This window comes from Canis lupus, chromosome 18 (assembly GCF_048164855.1).
Source record: "Canis lupus baileyi chromosome 18, mCanLup2.hap1, whole genome shotgun sequence".
In the NCBI taxonomy this organism is placed as follows: domain Eukaryota; kingdom Metazoa; phylum Chordata; class Mammalia; order Carnivora; family Canidae; genus Canis; species Canis lupus.
In genome coordinates, this window is record NC_132855.1 from 45,403,415 (window position 1) to 45,426,858 (window position 23,444).

Sequence of the window (23,444 nt, forward strand, 5' to 3'; positions counted from 1 at the left end):
GTGTCCTGTGATACATTAACAGTGGCTATTTATTTAAAGCTTTTAGTTGTATAAAACTGTGCTGTAGCTTACATGAAATTAGTGGAATTTCTTCTGTTTCCAAATAGACACTATAGTGCTGTAGCACTGTTTTACTCTAAATTTCAGAATTCCCTATCTCAGCAAGAACCAGAATGTGTTAAAATATTAAAGACATTCTTTATTTCTTCCAAAATAAAGCTAAAATGATCAAAAATTAAAAAAAAATAAAACATGGGTGGAGTTGGAGGATAGACAAAATTGACAAAGGAGAGTGGAAATGGAATTATAGAATGAATTAGGTCATAGGAATGGGAAAGTACAGCTTATGGAATAGGGTCAAAGATATTGTACTAGTGATGTAATGGGACGTAGGGCAGTTAGAGTTGGGGTGAGCACAGCATAAGGTATAGAGGAGTTGAATTACTATGTTGTACATCTGACACTAATGTAATATGTGTGTCAATATACTCAAATAAAAAATAAAGTAAAAAAATAAATGGGGTTTCTGTAGCAGATAATTTAGGATTATCAGATGTCATTACAGTTATCTTTTATGTAAACTCATGTCTCCTCATTCATTCTGACTTCTGCCTCAATCTTATTTACTGTCTCTGAGAAATTAAGGTTATCTCGTAAATAGATCCAGTTCTTTATGTGGAGTAATGTTGTAAAGAACAATTGTAAGGTTTTTATTTTATTTTGTCCACTTGTAGCTCCAAAACATATTTTTAAAAGTGAAGTTGATTATTTGGTAAACTCCCAGTTGTGTTGGGCCAGTTCTTCTTTCTGGGAAATAACTCCTGAGAGTTGGCTTGTGTCAATTCTTACAGGCAAGAACATCTGTTAAACTATTTTCTTCTTGGCATTTACAAAAATAGCTTTCAAGTTGTTGTTATGGTAGTTTTAAAAGTAGTGTATTTTCTTTTTATTCTCTTCTTTCTCCAAAAACCTGTCTCAGGTGATCCTGGCACCATGGGCTATGGCAGTGGGATTTCTTGTTTTTGTTTTTGTTCTTTTTTGTGGCTCCTCAGCTTCCTTCTGGCTGGGATGACCTTCTGGAGGTCTGGAGTGATCCATAAGTACATCAGTTAAAACAATAAAATCTAAATAATCAGGATTAGGATGCCTGGGTGACTCAGTGGTTGAGCACCTGCCCAGGATGTAATCCTGGAGTCTGGGGATCGAATCCCATATTGATCGCTCTGCATGGACCCAGCTTCTCTTTTTGCCTATGTCTCTGCCTCTCTGTCTCTCTGTGTCTCTCATAAATAAATAAATAAATAAATAAATAAATAAATAAATAATCTTTAAATAATCAGGATTGAAACCTCACTTCCATCTAGTCCTCTAATTGCTTCCTATTTCCCATTACCTAGAAAATTCTCACATTGAACATATAGCTCAGTCCAACAAGCTTTCCTTGATACTTTCTCTTCTACATATTTTTAATCATTTCTTTTCTGACTACACTAATAATTGACCTGTGCCTGCCTTATACTGCCTTCTCAGTCAGACCAAGCAAGCTGCTTTCCTATTTCTATCTCTGCTAATTGCTTTTGGGCACCAAAGTGACTGCTTTTCCGTCTGTTGTATTATTAAAGAATTAATTTCCCACTGGCTTCCTGTGCCCAACACAGTTAACTCACTGGGATTTTTTTTTTTAAAGAAGGAAGGGTAGAAAAATAAAATAATAAATTAATCTTTTTAATTCTAAAAAGGGGGGTAAAGGAATGAAGATGAAAGGAAGGGAGGGAAGAGGAAATCAATCGATATCAGAAATTCAGCTGCTTTCCAACTATTTCTATCTTGTACTCACTTAAGCAGCACATATGCTAAAATTGGAATGATACAGAGATTAACATGTCCCCTGCACAAAGATGACATACAAATCTGTGAAGCGTTCCAAATGTTTCTATCTCTTCTCTACATAATATAGTGTAAAGTCATTTACTATTACCTACCAAGAAGAATAGAAATGATTAAATGAATAATACCTTGTTTAGTTTCCTAATTGATTTTTATTGATGGATACTTGTAAGACCTAATATGTTGATTACAAGTATATATTAGCTGAAGAAGTATTGACCATATCTGCATCAACACTATTAAGAGATAAAATATAGAGACTGAAATATTTGCATGGAGACAATAGGAGCTCAGATTAGTGGTAGCATCTTAGTTAGAATAAACGGCAAGCCTCAATGTTAAAAGCTTACCTGATCTTAATTTACGAAGTTGCTATTTGGTTCCTTTTGTTAGGTCATGATTTTATATAAAATGCAGAAATAAAGGTAGAGGAATATGGTTGTATAGTATCACCTTCTTCTTCAAAAGCTAAATGCAATTTTAGGATAATAAAAACATCATCTTCATACTTTGAGTAGGTAGGATGACAATGAATAGAATGACTTTTCTTTTTCTAGAAATGAGTAAATTAAAATGGGAATACTATGTGGGTTCTCAAAGTCTGAATACCACTATTAGAAATTTCTCTTATTTTAATTTTTTAAAAAGATTTTATTTATTTATTTATTCATTTGAGAATAAAATTCATTTGAGAGAGAGACAGAGAAGAGAAGCAGGCTCCCTGCGGGGAGCCCAATGCAGGGCTCCATCCCAGGTCCCAGGGATCATGACCTGAGCCAAAGGCAGATGCTCAACTACTGAGTCACCCAAGTGTCCTGAAATCTTCTTTAAAATGTAATTCTCATTATTAAGAATTGCCATAATTTGAAAGCTCAAATGGGGTAAAAATAGTATTTTTGGTCAGAGGAAATTTATTAAGGTATATATGATGGCAAGTGCATAGGAGACAAGTTTATAGGAACTGAGTAAATTAAAGGTAAGGATGCTGAAGGATTTTCTACATTTACACTTCAGCTCTGGAATCCAGTGGAACTTTTCTTCAAAGTTTGCTCCCTTCCTTGTATCCTGTTGGCTCCCAGGGATTTCTAAAGTGGTATTAAGCCCATGTCTACCTTCTTAGAGCAGCAAACTCATCCAGAGAATGACACTTTCCCTTTTTTAAGCGCAAAAATCCTTATTTATTTTAGATGTAGCTGTTAAGGGCTACTGGTCCCATTGGAAATTTTCTGATAATTTATGTGGAGCCTATTTCATAGAGATCTATGCTATTTTATAAGGAACAGATTGTTAACACAAATGATTCACTATGTAATGCTGAAATGTCAGACATCTGTAGCAGTTTGATGGGGAAAACCTTAGGGATATGAGAGCTTTTTGGTATTTCAACTCAAATAAATAACCTCATTGGATTTATTATGCATGCTTCCTAGACTGTGACCAACTGAAATTGTGTACTGGTTCTAGAAAGTGATCTGTGCTGAATCATGTTCAGGAGTCTGACAGATTATTATATTAATAATTCCAACTGAATCATGCCTCCTATTAGCTCTGTCCCTATATAGTCCTTTTCTCAATCACTCTGGGTTCAGACATAGGACATGACTGGGTCAATGGGTCATCAGTAGATATAAACACAGGTAGGAAATTGTGCTTACACATTGTGATTTCTCTTTTGAAGCCAAAAATACCCATGATAACTCACTTTATAAGCCAGGTAGAGGAAAACCAAGGCACTCTGATCAACAGCACTAGCTAACCGCCAGCATGTGACCAAATGGGGTCAACCAGCCTCCAGCTGACTTGCCAACCTATTGCATCTGCACAAATGAGTCAAGTAAACAGCATGAAGCAAAGACAATCTCCTCCAGTTGGATTTTGCCAAATTGCCAGTCCAAACAACTGCAAACAGATAAATGATTCTTGCTTGAAATCCAGTAAGCTATGGAGTGATTTGTTTTTCAGCTCTAGATGACCAGTCAGTGTCTGCTTGCAAGTACACTTGTGATTTACCCCAAACTGGGTAACTTCCTGTTGTTATCCACAGAATGATGTTAGGTAAATTACATTCTCTGAGAATCTATTGGATAATAAAAAAATAGAAATCATGTTAGTATCTTTCTATATATATATATATATATATATATATATATATATATATATAATCTTTTAATTATAGAGGTTATTTAGTTTGTTCCTTTTCCAGCCACAGAGACAGGTATTTTTGGGGTTAAATGACTTGCTCAAAGTCACAGAAATTATTAGAAGGCAGAAATTGAATTAGCTTTCTTTTATACAAGTGATAAATACTTTAACCTTAAATGATATGGGATAAGAGGAGGATAATTTGCATTAAAAAAAGCAAAACCAAAATACCCAGGGTTAAGCCTGACAACAAAGGAACAACACTAATAATAGGATTTATTGGAGAATGTAAAAGAAGACTGGAAAAAGTAGACAGGCCTGTCAGTTTTCTGGCAAGACATGTTATTGTTCAGATGCCAATTATGTCCAAACTCATACATTGAATTTCAACCAACACTCTACATTTTTGTTGTTGTTGCTAAAACCTGAAGAGTTGATCCTGCAGCTCAACTGAAAGAAAAAAAATGAATGAAAATGGCCAAGAACTGTGGTTAGAAATTAGAACAAGAAATTTGTGAAAAAGATAAAAACATTGAAAAAATAAACTGTGAAGCTATTGTAATTGAAATAGTATGGTCACTTTTAGATATAAATAGTATCCTCACTTTTAGATCACATTGTTGTTTTCTATCTCATTGAGGAGAAATAGAAGCAAGTAGAAAAGAATTTCCATATGTTCTTTCTACTCCATTTGTCAACCTATTTACATCTGGATCTAGATTCTTTGTCTTTTCTCCTGTCACCATGGATGAACAGTTCATGTTTGTATCCAAAAACCCATCTTTTTCTTTTCTAGTGCATCCAACCCCCTTTTGCCTGTTATATTTTGCTTTAACAATGATCTTTTCTCTTGCAGCATCATTTTTTCTTGCTCCACTGGATTAGCTACCAGTATATAGTAGTGCTGTTATTTTTCTTAGTTTAAAAAGGGGGGGGGGGTATGTTTCCCTTGACACCTTATTCTCCTCTAGTTTCTACTCTATTTTTCTTTCAGCAAAAACACCTCTTAAATGTCTGTAATCACTCATATCATGTTTCTTCTCTTTCTCTCCAGAATCATTGCAGTCTTTGGTATGTATCACTTTATAAAAATAGCTCTTGTCAAACACATGAAGGGCTTCTCTGTTGGGAAAGATGATGTTCATTCTAGGGCTTCAATTTACTCAATGTATCAGCAATCTTTAACACAGATGATATCCTTACCTTGTTGAAACACTTCATCTGGATTTTAGGAAACCATGTTATCTTTATAACCTGCATCCTGCCAATCTCATAGCTTTAAATAATATCTATGTATTTGTGAATTTCAGAGCATATTTTTCCCACCTAGATACCTCATTCAAACTTGAAACTCACTCATCCATCCGTTTGATATGCTCCTTTGGATGTCTGATAGACATCTAGACTTAACAGCTCAAACCTAAACTCTTGAACCTTGACCCCCAAAACCTACTCCTCTCATAGCCCTCTCCATCTGAACAAAGGGCAATTGCATTCTTTTAATTGCATAGACCCAACATTATGGTGATATCTTCCATTGCCTTTATCTCTGATAGCTACAAATGCAGTTAAGTCAAGTTTGCAAATGCTTATAAAAGTTCCTCCATCATGATCACCCTCATTCAAATCATCATTATTTCTCTTCTGGATGATTGCAATAACCTCTTGTATTTTTTCTGAAGCTTTCCACACAGACAAACTATACCCCAACTAAATTAAAATATCCACACTAAAGGGGTCATCTTATAATCAGTACAGCTTAAGCCCTTTTTCTTGAGGAAGTAACAGATGTCGGTTCAGATTCACATTCCACTATTTACAATATGACTGTGGGTACATCATGGACATTTTAAGTCATTGCTCTTTCTTTTATGAAATACATATGTCATTTGCTCTCTGTACCCCATGAGATTTTGAGGGGATTAAACAAATATAAAAACACATCTGTGAAATTTATAAAGTGCTGCCCAAAAAAACATGATAAAATAAAAAAGGTAGTATAATTATTGTAACAACTGGGAATACCAGTGTACAGTGTACAGTATTTTGATTGTCATAAAATATTAATAATTTCAGATTAATAGAAAACCATAATATAATAACCATTTCATAGACTCTACTGCACAAATGAATGGAGAAGGGGACAGGAGGATAGCCCAGCCACTTGAGATGGACTTGTAAAGATTTATTGAGCCCAGGGAACAATCTGCAGTCTAGTAAATTGGCATTTGAGGGGTGTCACAGTTAATAATGTGCTGCACTTTACAATGCACAGATGTCCAAAAGCTATTACAATCTAAGCATTGCACTAAAATTGTATGAAAGTAATAGCATGGCTACTATGAGAAGGGTACTCAGAAAAGAGCTTTTTAAAAAACCTATTTAGTACAATCACAGCTGCCTTTTCATCCAATAAAAAACACAGCTCAAGAAAAAACTCGAGAAATTAAATTCTTTGCTCTCAATTCAGCCACTACTTCTTTAAGTAATAACTGCAGGATAAAATAATTGTATATCAGAAAAGGTGTCTGAAATTTTAGGATTGTTAGATTCAACCCATGTACAAGGGATTGCTGAAAACTGTCATTGGATCTGGAAGATACAGAGCCTCCTCATATCAGGCTACTTTTTGAATGAATTAAATGAGTGCTTTCCAGGAAGAATGTTGGCATGAAATATTTTTTGGGCTATATGGTTTGGAATATTCTTTAGTCTATAGCAAAGGTGTTGGAAATTTGCTGCTTCCTTTCTATCGACTGTGTCCTTGTGTCAGTTCTAGAGTGAAATTTCCCTTATGTTCAATTGAATTATTAAGTTAAAACTTACCACAAACCGGTTTAGTTCTGAACACAGAGGAAATAATAAAGCTGTTTTTTCTGTGCTACAGTCTTAAATCCAGCATTATACTTTCTATTTTATGAAAAAGATATTTTATGGGTTTAAAAATGTTACTCAGATCCTGAGTTAGATCATTTCCTTTAAGGGCAGGAGTTAAGGGAGCCAACGTACATTGATGATTATAAATGGGTATCATAATCATAATTGTCATTCTTATAAACCATTTTAGTTTTTTTTTTCCAATTTCCCTCTCTGTTAGGAATTATGCTAGGTATTACAGACACGAGGATGAGCAGGAAAGATATGGTCCTTGATATGTTTATTTTGTATAATGTTCACATATATGACCTCTTAGTTTCTAACATCTGCAGACTCTATTTGCCTCCACTACTTCCTTTGGATCCTCTTCTTTCTTCACACGTACTTCATGCTCTGTTTGAATTCTATTTCAGCTCACTCTCTTTAATGTGGGGATTTAGTCTAAAGGGGATTTTCGGGCTGTCAGCTTCGAAAGCTCGCAGCATCCTGATGGCTCCAACCCCTTTAGACATTTCACTGGACCCCAGGCAATTACTCCTTAACAGGAGTTTGGTCCTCACACCAACTTGTCCTTTCCTTGGGGTATTACTGGCTGTTGGCCGTCCTCTTGCTCCCACCTCACTTCCCTTTGCTTCCTCCTGCATAGCTGCTGACACTACATGGGTCTTTTAGGTGTCTCGGTTTGTCCATTCCTGCTCATATTTGGGGTTAGGGGATTACAGACACATTTTCACATCTTCTCATTTGATGTTACCTGTGGGTTTGGGTTTTCTCTTCTAGTTGTTCTTTCTCTTATTTATGGGGGGAATAGGGAGATTCAAAAACTCTGCCACCATTGCCATCTTCCCAGGATTCAAAACATGCATTTTTGAACTTGTCTGGACAAGTAGAGAATCTCTGGGGATAGAATAAAGCTAAGATTTACACACATGCCAGGAGTTATAACAGCACAGCTGGTCTGCACACAGGACTAGAAACTGTGAATTAGGCAGTTGTTCATCAATATCAAAATGTTTTTATTCTTGGAAAGCTTTCTCTCAGGCTGTTAAATCTATACTCACTAGCATTCTATGAATATGTATATATACATATAGACTGCAGACCAAAAAAATGCACACATAATATTTTGGAACTGGGAACCAAAAAAGGATGCTACATTACCACCTGTGTCTAATTAAATATTTGTGGTAATTTAGTGTAATTAAAAATTAAACAACCATTTGGTACAGAGTAATATATCATATTTCCTACATCAGTTGTGTGATTCAATATGCTCTGTGGTTGATTGTTTTAACTTGGACTTGGTGTTAATAGCTTTTACTATTGTTTGTTCTAGTTTGTTGAATTTTACTTTTAATATGCCCTCTGCTTGCCTCTCCTTCCTCCACCTGTCATCCAGTTAATTCTTCCTTATTGTGAGATCTTAGTTTGAATGTCATTTCCTCAAAGAGCCTTTTCTGACCACGCCACACCCCAACACCAGTTACAATCTGTTTCTCCTTTTCTTCTCTGTGATAATAATTAGTTTTTCTGAAGTATTGATGCTTGAATAGACAGCAAAACCGTCTCCTTATGACTTGCATATTTTTTTAACTGTATGATTTTGAAGAATAAGGTAAAGTCAGAATCTTTTCTTAAGGTTTAAAGAGTCACATAACACAGAACTTCTCCCTTTTCTTTAATGTCTGATGCTCTGTGCTATATGACTTAACTGATGAGTTTGTTGCTGGAGTAGGAATCATGGTCCCTAGCTTTTCTTGTAAGAGCCCAGCCAGAACAATGTCATGTAACTTTTGGTGTTGTTGTTGTTGTTTTATTTTGTGTGCACAACTGCTCTTCTATCATACTAGATAACTCTCCCTCCGAATAGTTGTATAACTTGACCACTCTGTGCTTAGGGTTGGACAACTAAACCAAGTTGACCCAATCAGAATTTCCATGCAGGTATGTAAAATCGGGATTAAGAATAGCTGCTTTTTTCAACAGAGGCTCTATAAATCCTAGAGATCCTGTCAGCCATGTCCTACCATGTGGACTTGTAATAAGGAAAAGTGGCATTCTACGGGCTAGAATAATGATGCAGTCTGGGGGAGATGGGAAATGAGGACTTTTGTGTTGGCATTTGTGGCTCTGGCTAGAGTTTATTCCTGACTCTACACTAAATCTACATCTTATTTGGTTTCTATAAGAAATTTTTGTGTTCTTTTTTTTTTTTAAAGAAATTTTTGTGTTTTCTGCTGGAACTTAATAAAAAAATACGTATTATTTAGCTACTGAATGAGCACATGACACAACATGTAAGACTTATAAATTCATATAGCTTTCAGTTGAGGAAGTAAGCAGTGGCTGTTACAAGAAAAGTTTCATTCTCCATACAGCACTTGATTATGTTAAATTGGGCATGCCTAACTATGCAGAATTTGTTGTTCACTTGACAATTAGTACTGGAAGTGGACTTGAGATTCATCTAAGCCATTTAACCGTGGCTTCAGCATCTTCCAGATGCGTCATCCTTCTTAAATAGAGTTCAGTGAACATCCTCAGTAACAGCTACAGAGCTCATATGATGCAGTGGCATTAATAAAACCTAGACCGTCTGTGGCCCATCTTTAAATAATTAATGCTGCTGTTTAACTTCCTCCTGGCCTATCATGGCACCACTAAGGGATGGGAGTATGAAGAAAACACTTGGTCTAAATATCAAAACATTATCTCTGCCTCTGGCATAGAAACCATCTGGGGCAGGAGATAAACCTGACTATATGCATCTTCAAGGAGCTCTTTTGCTCTCGCTGTTATCACAGAAACACCCTGTGGATATTTTCTCAACCCAAAGCCACGGATAGAATGTTCGAGCCTAGCTCTATAATTGATTCTCTGATCCAGTAAGTCCACAGATTGTTTTTCATACCACATACCTGAAACATGCTGAATCTGACTGAGTCAAAGACAGGAAAATGTGTTAAATCATAGTGTATGAAACTAAGGAATAACTTTCTTTAATGGCCAGCTCGAGGTAGTATCAGAGTGAGAGACAAACAGAAAGCTTAGGGCCTTGGAAGGTAGTAGCTGCTCGGGTAAGTCAGCCAGACCAACAAGATGGTAACTGATTTTCTTCTCCGACTACCAAAAATATTGAGGGAGGGGTGCCAAATGAACAGATATTTTCAATGCAACTTGCACATTTCTACTGATCCAGAACAAATTTGAGCTTCCCAAGACTGATCCATTACTTTTAATTTGAATTGTTTGACAATATAAGCAATGCCTTCTTTTATTCTTTTTACATGTTCTTGCTGCTATGACCTCAATAAAATAAAAGAAGGAAATGAAACGGAAATTAGGAAAATACTTAGACTTATAAGCACATTGGTAAATTAATTGCTAACTAATTAATATTTATATAGGGAGCATGCCATAATAATCTACATCAGAGCATTTGAAATAAGTTACTAGAAAATTCCAAATTAACCTTTTCCAACAATTCCTGATATTTCATGTATTTGTTTGTATGTGCATATGTGTGAACAGTCAAATGTCTTTGTACTATTATTTTACTGTTTCTATTCATTTTCATATTTTATGTTATATGCCTTCCTTGTTATGTTTAGAGTTACTAAGCATGAAACCTACATGGTTAAAACTGGAATTGCTATGAGTTTTCAAGTGTTGTCCCTAACTGCTATTACCATGGCTAATGACACCATAGAAATGATGATAATCATACAAAAAAAAGAACAAATTGGATATATTAAACAGAATAGGGTAGATTAAAACAGGACTAACAAGCCTCATGTGGAAAGTCTATATTTAAGAAATATCCTTTTTTCTTGGAATGAGATTTTCCTTCCTCTCCCTTCTCTTCTCCATATTCACTCAGTGCTTATATACCATGGCATTCAGATTGTTGGAGCATAGGGAAACTTTGTCATAATGAAATGTCATTTCTTCCTAAAAGTCTTGCACATTTAAATCTGTGGAAGTAATGAAGTTGATATCATCAAAATATCCCCCAACTCTGTAAAATTAAATGTTTTTATTGATTTCTGCAAATCTATGCCAAAGTCAGCATTTTATCATAATTTCTTATAGATTTTTTTCTATCTGTGGAAATCCATTAACTCCAAGTCTAAGATTTATTTATTTATTTATTTATTTATTTATTTATTTATTTATTTATTTTACTTTGCTGAAATCTGTATTATAACATTAGGTTTCTTTCCAGGCACTAATTGTAGCTCTTTTAAGTACTTTGTTACTCTTCTTTTAAAAAAGATTTTATTTATTCATTTTATAGAGAATGAAAAAGAGCAGAAGCAGGGGGAGAGGCAGAGGGGGAGGGAGAAGCAGGCTCCCCACTGAGCAGGGAGCACAAAGCAGGGTTCAGTCCCAGGACCCTGAGATCATGACTTGAGCTGAAGGCAGATGCTTACTGACTGAACCACCCAGGGTGCCCCTTTTGTTACTGTTTTTGACTTAAGTGCCAGTTGTTAGGGCTAGTACCATGGCAGTATAGAAAATATCTTTCAGGATCCCTGTTTAGTGTAGGAGAGAGAGGTCAACACTGTAACTGTGCCGTATCAGATGCAGTGGGCAGTTGCATATCAGATCTGTTTCACCAGCTCTGACACCCAGGAACCATGAGAGAGTGAGTCTCCTGAGTTTCTGTTTATCTATCTAGAAAATAAATATCCAGGAAAACTATCATTCAAAGAATGTAAAGGGAAAATAGAATAATTTATACAAAGGAGATTTATAAACTGTTTAAAACTAAGCAAAAGTCAGAGGCTGTCAACTTTCCTGTAAATCTGCTAAATGTTTTCATTTCTTTGGCATACATAGGTAGAGCAGAGCCCAGCTCATCCCAGGATGTTCTCAAGCTCCATTTGAGAAACTTGGTCTCAGATTTTTGGAAAACTAGAAGTAGTAACATGGTTTACTGAGTGTCTTTGGGTACCTAAGGAAAAAAAAAAAGAGTGTAGAAGAGTGAGCCTTAGATATAACAAATCCTTTACATTACTTTTGTTCTTATAACTAATGAATTTGGAGTTACTGGAGTTATGTAGAGACAATTTAATTTTTTGATTAAAGATAAAATATAAGAAAACAGCATTTCTTGTGGAAAAGGGGAGATAAGAAAAAGTCATGTACTTTCCCTTTTTAACATTCAGGCCTCTGAATTTCACAAGAAATTCTGGGATTGAAACAAACATGTGGATACCACAGCACTTAAATATATGCAAGTAAAATTGTCAAATTTAATCACAGCCACTTACACTGCCCATTCATATGTGGAATTTCATTATTCATATTTATGCATTAAGTATTTTGATGAGACACTGCTGATCCTATGGACTGTATATGTGAAATGTGAAAGAAAAAGAGAAAACTTGATATTATCCTAGAGACACATTATTTGATTAGCCAAATTATTGACATAAAATAACAGTTTTTTTTTTTTTGTTGTTGTTGTTGCTTATACTGGTAATTTCCTTCTAGATTTCTAAATTATATTGCTTGTTTTTCTCCTTTGAACTCAGTTGCTTTGGGATGACCTTCAAGCTTTGGGACCAACCATCATTAAATGAAAGGATTAACTTTTGAATGTTAAGAGTGAAGATGGCCATGAAAATAGACTAATTAAAGGTTGAATATGGCATATTATACTACAGAACCTTAAATAGAATTTATTAACTAATAATTCAGTTCTAAGTGCTGCCTTTAGCTCATCACCTCTTTTAGGGCACTATGGGAAGGGGCTGTGGCAGGAGCCATAAGTCATGTACAATTTCTTGTGGCTGCTCTGTTACACACTGTATGATGATCATGTTTGAATCTGCTCCCCTCTCTTAAGACTGGCATCTCTCTGACATCTTGAGGTGAGACCAGAAAAGCACAGTTCAGGATAAGAAAGGGCCCAGACCTTTCTGGGCCTTTCTGGCCCTGTCTTTACAGAGAGTAGCTTATTCTACTTCTTTTGCCTTAAGAATTCACTTTTAATTCTTGCCATATGATGGTATTCAAAGTACTAGCAGAGGATTTTCTATCAGAAATGTTCTCTTGGCAAATGTGAAGTTGAATCAAACTGATGGTATTTACTTGGAAACCCCTCTTGATGCCAGCAGCTTCTAATCTATAAGAAGGGACTGTGACAAACTCAATCTCATACACTCTAATATTTAAATTTAGTTCAGTATAAACCCTGCAAGCGATTATTAGACATGTCTCAACTGACAGACACAAAGCAGGACTTGTAGACAGTGCTGAGAAATAAAAAGCAGTTTCCTCCAGCACAGGATAACAAGGCAGCAACTTTGGCTTTGTAAACACTACTGGAAAAGACAAGCCCATTACATCACAGAATTCACAGATTTTTTTGTGGAGTATAGACTTCCTTCAATAGAGGATGTACTGACTATTATAGAAAATGCATTGAGACACAGGAAGAGTTTAAAATGGAAGATTCCGTGAATGCTTTTATGTTTGTGTGATATGACCATCTGGTAAAGGAAGTAAATAGAATAATGCAGACTCGCGTGTAAATTTGTTAGACTCGGAGTCTCCTTGCTCTCCAAAAGTCCATTTTTCCTACTTCCATGTTAAGTGCAGGTAAGTACAGATATAATCTTAAAGTGAGTTCTAAATGACCTATTCTTAAACTCAATACTTTGACTATGTTTTTGTGCATGGAATTTATCTATGGAAATGAGCTTTTGTTATTTCTCATTTGCCAGTGATCATGTTGCAATCCTAGCCTGGTTTCTCATGCACATCTATGGCCTATGTTAGTTTATGCTTTCCATTTACTGTTTTCCATTCTGACCATGAGAGCACAATCAGATTCATAAGCATTGGTGAGATAGCAACATTTCTACCTAGCTCCAAATCAGAGGAATATCAGAGTCCATAGAGCTATCAAATTAAACTTCAGATTTTCTGTTTCTGAATCATCTTTGGTGGCACTCAGGAGATCTTTCCTTAGAATTACATGTTGCTAGTTTCTTAGGTAGCATCTTTAATTTAAATTTTTTAAAAATTTCTTTTTAATTTTTGGCCTTCATTTTTGGGGACAGGAAAAAACCACCACCTACAAAACCAAAAACTGCTTTCGCCTTCCTAACCACTCAAGTAAATCATAAGAAAACATAACCTAAGGCTGATCTAAAAGTCAGTTTCTGACCTTAGGTCAAAAGAGAGTCTGTGTTTATGACCCAAATCCAACCATTGAATGAATCTACATATGTATACTACAGAACTAAGCAGAAATCACTCTTTCATAGCCAGGACAGCAGAAGCAGTTAATGTCCTTCCAAGTACAAGGAAGAAACTATCTTCATTCATTCTCCTGCTCCCACCTGATTTGAAAGAGTGAATTACTAACTGCTCAGGTTATATGGGAGTACCTATGCATTATATATATTTTTGTAAGAAAAATAACTGTACAAAATAGTCAAGAAAATCTAGTGCATGGTTTACATTCCGGATGCCTAATGCTAGCAGAAGCTTTCACTTTTGCATGCCACTTTTCAGGACTGTCTACAAGCATACGTAATTTTTTTAAAAAAGATTTTATTTATTTATTCATGAGAGACACAGAGAGGGAGAGAGAGAGAGAGAGAGGCAGAGACACAGGCAGAGGGAGAAGCAGGCTCCATGCAGGGAACCTGACCTGGGACTCGATTCTAGGTCTCCAGGATCAGGCCCTGGGCTGAAGGCGAGGCTAAACTGCTGAGCCACCCGGGCTGCCCACATACATAATTTTTAAGGAACACATATTTATTTTTACACAATTTGATGTTTTGCTTTTTATTTTCAGCTTCACCTAATGTTATACACATTTTCTTGATTGGTATCTGCATTTCATACTATTTTTATGGCAGCATAATTGACCACTATATTCATAAGTACGTAAATCATTTCTGACTGATACAACCTTAAGACTGAATCTAGCTTCCTATTATAGGTTATGCCACAATAAAGATATATACCTGCATATAGGATACTTTCAGTATATTAGTTTTTAAATAGTAACAGGATCACATCCTGTTACTCTGCATGTTGGTGGGGCGTCTCTGGTGTTCTGGCTATCTATTCCTGTGTTATAAACCACTCTCCACTTAGTGACATAAGGCCACAGCAGTTTTATTAGAATTGGTAGTCAGAAATTTGGACAGGACACTCTGGAGATAGAATGATGCATAGGGCCTCTGCTGGGAAGACTGAAATGGCTGGGGGTAACTTGAATGACTAAAGACCAGAATCATCTGGATGTTTCTTTACTCCCATATCTGTCTGCTGGCCTAGGCTGTCTCAAAGCCTGGGCTCAACTACAACTGGTATACACACAGGCTTTCCATGTGACTTGGACTTTTTACAGTATGTTATCTGGGTTCTGAAGGAGACCATCCTCTTAGGGAACAAGTGGCACAGTGTTCCAAATGTGCAAGCAAACCAAAATGGTGCATGGAGGACTCAATCATGGAGAGCTTTGGAGGGAACAGTCTCCTTTGGACATAATGTTAGAAGTCACTGAAGTTGCTTCAATTCCATTTTATTGGTTGCAAGTGAGTTGGTAGAGCCAACTGAGATTCAAGGAAATTAGACTTCCTCTCTGAATGGGAGAATGGTAAGGTCACATTACAGAAGAACAAATGGGATAGAAGATATTTTTGTACCATCTGGGCCACGCAAGAGTTTCTACAGTAGTATTTCTGTGGGGAAAAAATTTTAGGTGTATATATTGTGTGGTTGAACTGTGGAAATGAAACTCCATTTGGATCAGAGGATTTCTACAAACCACTTTCCCAACACAGAGAGATACATGGCTTTAATTCTACTTAGTAAACCACTAACAGGATGTGAATTCCTTCAGTCTTAGTTGCTCAGACCTCAAAAAAAAAAAAAAAAAAAAAAACTTTTCAGCTGGGCCATAGTGTTTCTGATTCACCTCCTTGTTTTGACTTCGAGCCAGATCTCTTCTCAATGTTCAGTTCCTTTTTTCCAATTATAAAAGTAAATATGCCCTGAGACATATGCTTATCATCTCCTCTTTCTACCTGAAAGCTGATGGCTAGGATTATGCAAAGTACCTGATTTAGTTGATTAAGTAAGTAATCCACTCAGTTTTTCATTCTTGCATGAATGCACAGAGACATACATTTATTCCTTTAACAAATGTTTATTGAGTAGTTTTTTGCTAAGTCAAGTACATTATGAATAAAGGTATGATCCCCACTCTCACAAAGCTTAATAGATTTTAGGGCAGAATAAGAAGACTTATTAAAAATGCATATCACAGTATATGTACAATAGCATATTGTGATAAGTGCAGTGAAAGATAAGTGATGAGAATGGTGTGTGAAGCATAAGGAACTGAGCTGGTAAAGAGTAGAAGTAAAACATTTGAAACCGGAGACAGCATCTAAAAAGGAAATTTCTAGTTGAAGAATGGAAGGCAGGGAAGTTTGACTACTGTAGTGAGTAAAGATGAAAACAATGCAAAACTTAGTGAGGTGGGTGATGGTCTTGTCCTGCAGGTCAGTTGAATAGTATGAATTCTATTCTCAGCATAAAGTAAAATTATGAACTGATGTGAAGGGAGAGGTGACATAATTTAAAAAATATTTTTATTGAACTATTAAGTTCTCTTGAAGCAAAGAGATGTAATGTTACATAAGTTTCAGGTATACAACCTAGTGTTTGGAAAACTCTGTTATGCTTTGCTTACCACATGAGCAGCTATCATCTGAGAGGTGACATGATTTGACTTAGTCTTTAAAAATTGTTTGGGTAGAGTAGAGTGTGAGGAAGGTCAGAAGGATTCCATGGAGGTCAGTAAGGCACCAATTCAACAATTCAGTTGTGAGATAATCCTAGTTGGTTAGAGGAGGTAGAGAGAATTAGAAAGCTTTTAGGTATATCTTGATGTGTAAGAATATTGGTGATAAATGAGTTGTAGGGGATATGGATAAATTGCTCAGAGTGGCTCCTTTGATGTAGCTGTCTATTCTTAATGACAGGCAGAGCCACAGAACAATGAATCATGTTCTTCTCCATACCAATCAAATGGCAGATGGCAGGTGGCGGGTGGTGACTTGAGGAGGCAGCTCTGCAGTATGGAAAGGAAGGAAAATTCTTACATTTTCCCCAAAGCCCTAAGGCTATTATGGCTGGAGGAAATATAGGTGAGTAGCAGAGGATGAGGTCAGAGAGATAACAGGGAGCAACATTGTGTCAGACTTTTTAAGTCACAATAAAGACTTAAAATTTCAGTAGGATTAAGATGGGAAGCCATGGAAAGTTTTCATACAGAAAATAGGTATGGTCTCATAATATTTTAATAGAATTAGTCTGTATTGAAGCAAAATTGCCAAGGAGCAACATCAGATTTAGGGAAACAGATCAGGAGGAAAATGCAGTAAGTCATGGAAACAAATGATGGTAGATTGTACCAAGATGTTGGTCCTGGAGATGGAAAACAGTGGTCAAATTCTAGGAAATCTTCATAAGCCATTTGCTTCAGAAATAAGCAGTTTGGTAACCATAATTCCTTATACTCTTACAGAAAGCATAGTTTAAAAATGGTATTCTGCATTTCACTGAAACTGCATCCCTAACAGAAGGAGAGCTGTCATACTTTGTGTTAACATGTCAAAGGATGATGCTACTATATCCATTTTGAGTATGAAAATTAATTTCTTCATGAAAGCACTGAAAACAAGAAGCTGTATTTTCCACTCATGATTTTTTTCTTTTGCAATGCAGATTTCCTATATGTATCAGTTTCAAAGCATGATAAATATATTGTTGGGGACATGTCATCGTGTGCACTTGCCCTCCTTTAGGAGATAACGAAGGCCATACAGTGTTCTTAGCTGAGATGCTTAGAAGTTCTATGTGCAGTGTATATATCTTACTGGATTCTGATTCAAACACATGAACTTAAAATAAAATCTGATAGGGAAATACAAGCACCTAATGCATATTTGATCATTTTAAGGAATTTGGTCATAATTTTAGGTTTGATTGGTGATATCACAGTTATGCTTTCAAAATGTCCTTATCTTTTAGAAGTGCATACTGGAAACTTGACTAATGAAACTAGAATGTCTAAAAGAGCTGTTACATTTATAAAATAGGTGATATGATAAAGAAATTGTATGAGACTAGCTAGCTGCCCAGGAGCATCTTGTAGTGTGATAATAATCAAAGATGATCAACTCAGTCCAGGGTATGGCCCATAGGTTAAGAAATTCAATTTTCTAAGGCATCCAGAATGACTTGAACCTATGTTACTGATCCATATTAATCAAATTCAGAACATTAATTTAAAATTGAAGATACTCTTTTTCTACTGATCAAAATTCATGGGCATTTTATTATATATGCCCCCTGAACATATCAGCATAGAAGGTTATAGATGTGCAAGGAACTAGAGGAAAAATAGGTATACCATTTTGAAGGATATGTTATTGATGCCATGGTGAGGCCTGGTGAGCTCTCTTTGATCTTCAATAAAGGACAACTCTCCATGTATCAGAGGCCAGTATTATTTCTCCAGATTACATGGTCTGTGCTTGACATACAGGCATTGTCAAATTCTATTTTTCTATTCCATGCTTTCAGGCCCTGTAGATTATAGTCAATGATAAAGCTACTTAAGTGATTGTTTTAGGCAGAATTTCCTCACTGACTATGGGTCGGGTAGCCCTCTAGCCATGTGTCCATATGCATGGGTTTTTCCCATAGATTTCATTCATTAATTGCTATTCCTCATATCATCCTAAGGTAGTTACCAAGACATTTGGTCATATCTTGCTAATGTCACAGAGGATAGAGATCCAATGTATAGGTACTCCTTCATGTTTACCAAATTTCATAGATATGGACCAGACATCTTTGGAAGACCATTTGTCTACCACAGTGATCCTAGTTCACAGCCTTCATCTGCATCTAAAATACTGCCCCTGAATTAAGTATGTGGTTACTTTATTGAATTTATAAAATTTTTATATCATTATGAAAAACATGCTTCCCAAAGGAAACAGTTGATATAGTTGTGTTTGTACATCTGGGTCTTTGGCTATAAACTTCAAGAATGTTAAGGTTATACTATTACTTTTCAAGGATACACATGATTTGCTATATATAAATTTTACTATAAAATTTACTATATATAATTTTAGTGTATAATTGAAAAGAAATTGCATACTAACTCTATTTGATATGGAAGTGTTCTAGATGGAGTCATAACTTCTGTACTCATTTAGAGTTCCCCTTCCTAGTTTACTGTTGTTATAAACTCAGTCTAAGACCAAGTATATTATTATCAACCACCTCACATAGAATAATATGCATATTTAAGAAATGGTAACAACTTATCTATGGTATATGTGTATCATCATTATATATGAATTTTTGGGAGGATGGCAAAAGTAATATAACCTCCTTATAAAATTACAGAAATAATAATTTAGAAGGAGAAAAAAACTCAAATTCCAAATCCAGTGATAACCATTATTAAAATTGTTCATAAATTTTCCTGGCTTTTTACTATGCACCATTTACATATAGATTTACATATAAATACAGATACATATTTTTAAACAAGAGTGACATTTTTTATTTATTGAGGTGAAATTCATGTATGAAATTAAACTTTGAAGGTGAACAATGTCAATGGCATTTAGTACATTCACAGTGTTGTACACAATCCACTTATATCTAGTTCCAAAACTCTGGCATTTCTATCAGTCCAAAAGAAAACCTTATATGTGTAAAGCACATTTTCCCCAATCTCCTCTCTCCTCCCAACTCCCAGGTATCAGTAATATGAATTCTTTCTGTATGAGTTTATTTTAGACATTTCGTATAAAAATATTCCTATAATACCTAACTTGTGTGTCTGGCTTCTTTCATTTAGCATAATGTATTCAAAATTCCTCCACTATATAGCATGTATCAGTATTTCATTCTCCTTTTCAAGGCTGAATAATAATCCATTTCATGTATATACCATGTTTGTTCATCCATTAATTGACTGATGGACATTTTGTCTGGTGCTCCTTTTTTGACTATTGTGAATAGTGCTTTTATGAGTGTGTATACATACATGTTTTTTTCTAGCAGTTGCTTTCAATTCTTTTGGGCCATATAACTAGAAGTAGAATTGCTGGATCATATGGTACTTCTCTAACTTCTGATAAATAAGAGTGGCTTATTTCACACACATGGTTGTACAATATGCTTTATCAACTTGATAAATGCTAAATGTCTTTTGATAACATTCTGTGCTTACTTAAAAAAAAGTTCCTCAATTTTGGCTACAAGTGCTATATAGTTTTTATCATGATTATAGTAAGGGAAAATTTTGTTCTTTTCACAAGTCTGTGTTTCAGTGTATATCATATGGAGCTCAATTGAAATATGTTGTAGAAAAAAATCTTTAGAATAAGCATTCAAAGAAATACAACTGTTACTTATTTGTTTAAATAAAAGAGTCATTGAATTCCATTTCATGAATCTTTTAATTTTCATGTACTGAATTGAAAGAATTAATATCAATTTTTTTGATAGTTAAACCTTTTTATTCTTCAAAAAATGGGTCTAAGGTTATAACATTGTATAAAAGTCTTACCAATTACATAGACATGGATGGAACTGGAGGGTATAATGGTGAATGAAATGAGTCAATCAGGAAAAGACAATTATCATAAGGTTGCACTAATATGTGGAATATAAGAAACTGCAGAGGATCATAGGGGAAAGGAGGGAAAACTGAATGGGAAGAAATCAAAGAGAGAGACAAACCATGAGAGACTCTTAACTTAGGAAACAAATTGTTACTGAAGGGGAGGAGGTTGGGAGGATAGAGTAACTGGGTGATGGGCATTAAGGAGGGCACGTGATGTGATGAGCTCTTGGTGTTGTATGCAACTGATGAATTACTGAACTCCACATCTGAAACTAATGATGTACTATATGTTGGCTAATTGAAATTAAATTAAAAAAATACATTTGGGGCAGCTGGGTGGCTCAGTGGTTTAGCACTGCCTTCAGCCCAGGGTGTGATCCTGGAGACCGGGGATCAAGTCCCACGTCGGGCTCCCTGCATGGAGCCTGCTTCTCCCTGTGCCTTGTGTCTCTGCCTTTCTGTGTCTCTCATGAATAAATAAATAAATTTAAAAAATCTTTTAAAAAATACATTTGTCAGACAGATAAAAAGTCAATTGGGAAAAAAGTATGTCTTCACAGCTTGTGTATTTAAGCAGCATTATAAATCAACTCAAATAATGACAGCCTTATATACATTTGTGTGTGAGAAAGTACCTACAAAATTCTTATTTGTTTAAACCATAGAAGCATTATTTATTGTCCACTCCGTGCCACATACATTTCTAGGAAATTGAGGTTCATCAGTGATCAAGAGTCAAACATGGTCTTCCTCAGAGACTCTCTAACATGTTTACATTTTCCATTCTTTGTATAAATATAAATATGAATAATGATATATGCTAAGGACATGGAGTTGGAATTTTCTTAGAAAACAATTCCCTTGACTAATGCAAAAAATTGACACAATTACAAATGTATAACCTAAGAATCATTCAACACTTTGCTTCATTTGAGCTATGAGTAGCAAATTTGAATCATTCATGTAAAGGACAATTGTTATCATATGACTCATAGGATAACATATGATTATTTCTCAAAACCTTTAGCCTTTCTCTTATTTCAAAGAATGGCTGTCTGTTCCTCAAGTCAGTTTCACTCTTTCAATATTCCTGGACTGCGTTTCTCTGCCTCCCTTGTAGTTAGGTTTGGCCATGTGAGTGAGTAAGTAAGCAAGTAGAATGTTGGCAAATGTGTGTGCACCAATTCAAGCCATGGCACATGTAAGTCTTCAATGAGAGGTCTTCCTTGTTGTCTCCCATCATGATGGCTTGATGTAAATGGGCCCAGTAACCCTGCAAGCCATGTTGAATATGGTGAAATCAAAATCTGGAAGGAGCATGAGGGCTGATTTTCCACTTGGAGGAGAGTCACCTGTGTAATAGGAATACCCATGTTAAGCTTTGATTTAGGACATTTTGAACATTACAGCAGCTAGAGTTACCTTTACTATTAAACTTCCCTCCATAATAGTGAAGAAAAGCAGAAGTGTCAATGCTTTGGGAAAAAAAGAGTTATTTCATAGTTTGGAATTGAATATTAAAATAGGGTTGGTTTCTCTAAAAATCTCTTCTCTTTTTTAAATATATATTTACTTTTTTTTCAGTTCTTTAAAAATTTATCTGCACTTCATCTAAAGGAAAAGAATGAGGACACAATAAGCAGATAATGACATAAGTAAATTTTCTATTATATTCTCTATAATTGTGTAAAACTCAGTCAAAAAAATTTTTTTTTGATAGAAACATTTAATTCATGGGGAATGATGGTCTTTTCAATAAGCAGTGTCTGGTCAACTCAGTATTCATATGGAAAAAACAAATCTTGACTCTTATCACACCGTTCACAAAAACCAGTTTGAGATCGATTGTAGACATAAAAGTGAAAGATCTTGGAGAGGGGAGATTTCTTTTTTTTCTTCTTCTTTTTCTTTCTTTCTTTCTTTTTTTTTTTTTTTGAGAGGGGATATTTCTTCAACAGAGCCCCCCCCCCCCAAAAAAAAAAACACCAATCTAAAGGGGAAAATGATAAATTAGAATATATTACAATTTACAACTTTTGTTCATCCAAAGACATCATTAACATAGAGAAAAGTAACTCAGAAAGGGAGAAGATACTTGCAAGACATCTATCTGAAAGAAGATTTGTATCTAGCAGGTACAAAGGATTCCTACAAATCAGTATGAAAAAAATACAGAATTCTCAATGGAAAAATGGGGCGAAATGCAATACTTGTAATTAGTGTAAGCAAGAATTAGACTATGATTTGAATCCACGGCAAGAAGATACAAGCAAGTTTTAACATATTAATAAAAAGAATCAATGGAATGATTAGGGTTTTTTAAATTAAAAAAAATTAATGTCAAAGATGGTGTGAGTCAATAGAAGTTTCAGAATTAAGTGGCAAAATTAATGAGTAATATTTTCAAAACTAGGTCATGTTGAGGGAGAAAAGCCCTGAAAATTTAATTTTGGAGTTTTGGATTTTATAAAGTAGTAATTGATAAAAACAAGTAACAGTGGATTTATAAAGAGCAAAACATATTTTTTTAGATTTACTTATTCACGAGAGACACACAGAGACAGGCAGAGACACAGGCACAGGGAGAAGCAGGGTCCCCACAGAGAGCCCATGTGGGACTCAATCAGGGATCCAGGATCATGCCCTGAGCCAAAGGCAGACATTCAACCACTGAGCCACCTAGGCATCCTGCAAAAAATATTTAGGACATTCTTTATTATTGTTTTGATTCTTGGACATTGTATCTGTTACTGGAAATGTCTGAAAAATGCACCATAAAGGTAAAGGTGGACAAGAACAAAGATTTTCCGGATGGGAGTAAATTAGATTTCAGAGGCTGAGAACT

General features: G+C 35.3%; 1 long non-coding RNA gene and 1 other non-coding gene across 3 annotated transcripts in view; one reads left to right on the forward strand and one right to left on the reverse strand.

Moving 5' to 3' along the window:
- Nucleotides 1-1,829: 1,829 nt before the first annotated feature.
- LOC140609645 (U6 spliceosomal RNA) lies at nucleotides 1,830-1,933 on the forward strand. The gene has a single exon (XR_012011398.1). It is a non-coding gene; the product is annotated as a U6 spliceosomal RNA (small nuclear RNA).
- A 17,571-nt stretch (nucleotides 1,934-19,504) lies between these two features.
- The window catches only part of LOC140609122 (uncharacterized), a 50,029-nt gene continuing 46,089 nt past the window's right edge, over nucleotides 19,505-23,444 (reverse strand). For both annotated transcript variants that reach the window (XR_012011077.1, XR_012011078.1), the window contains one exon: nucleotides 19,505-21,951. This is a non-coding gene — a long non-coding RNA (uncharacterized lncRNA). The remainder of the gene's footprint in view (nucleotides 21,952-23,444) is intronic.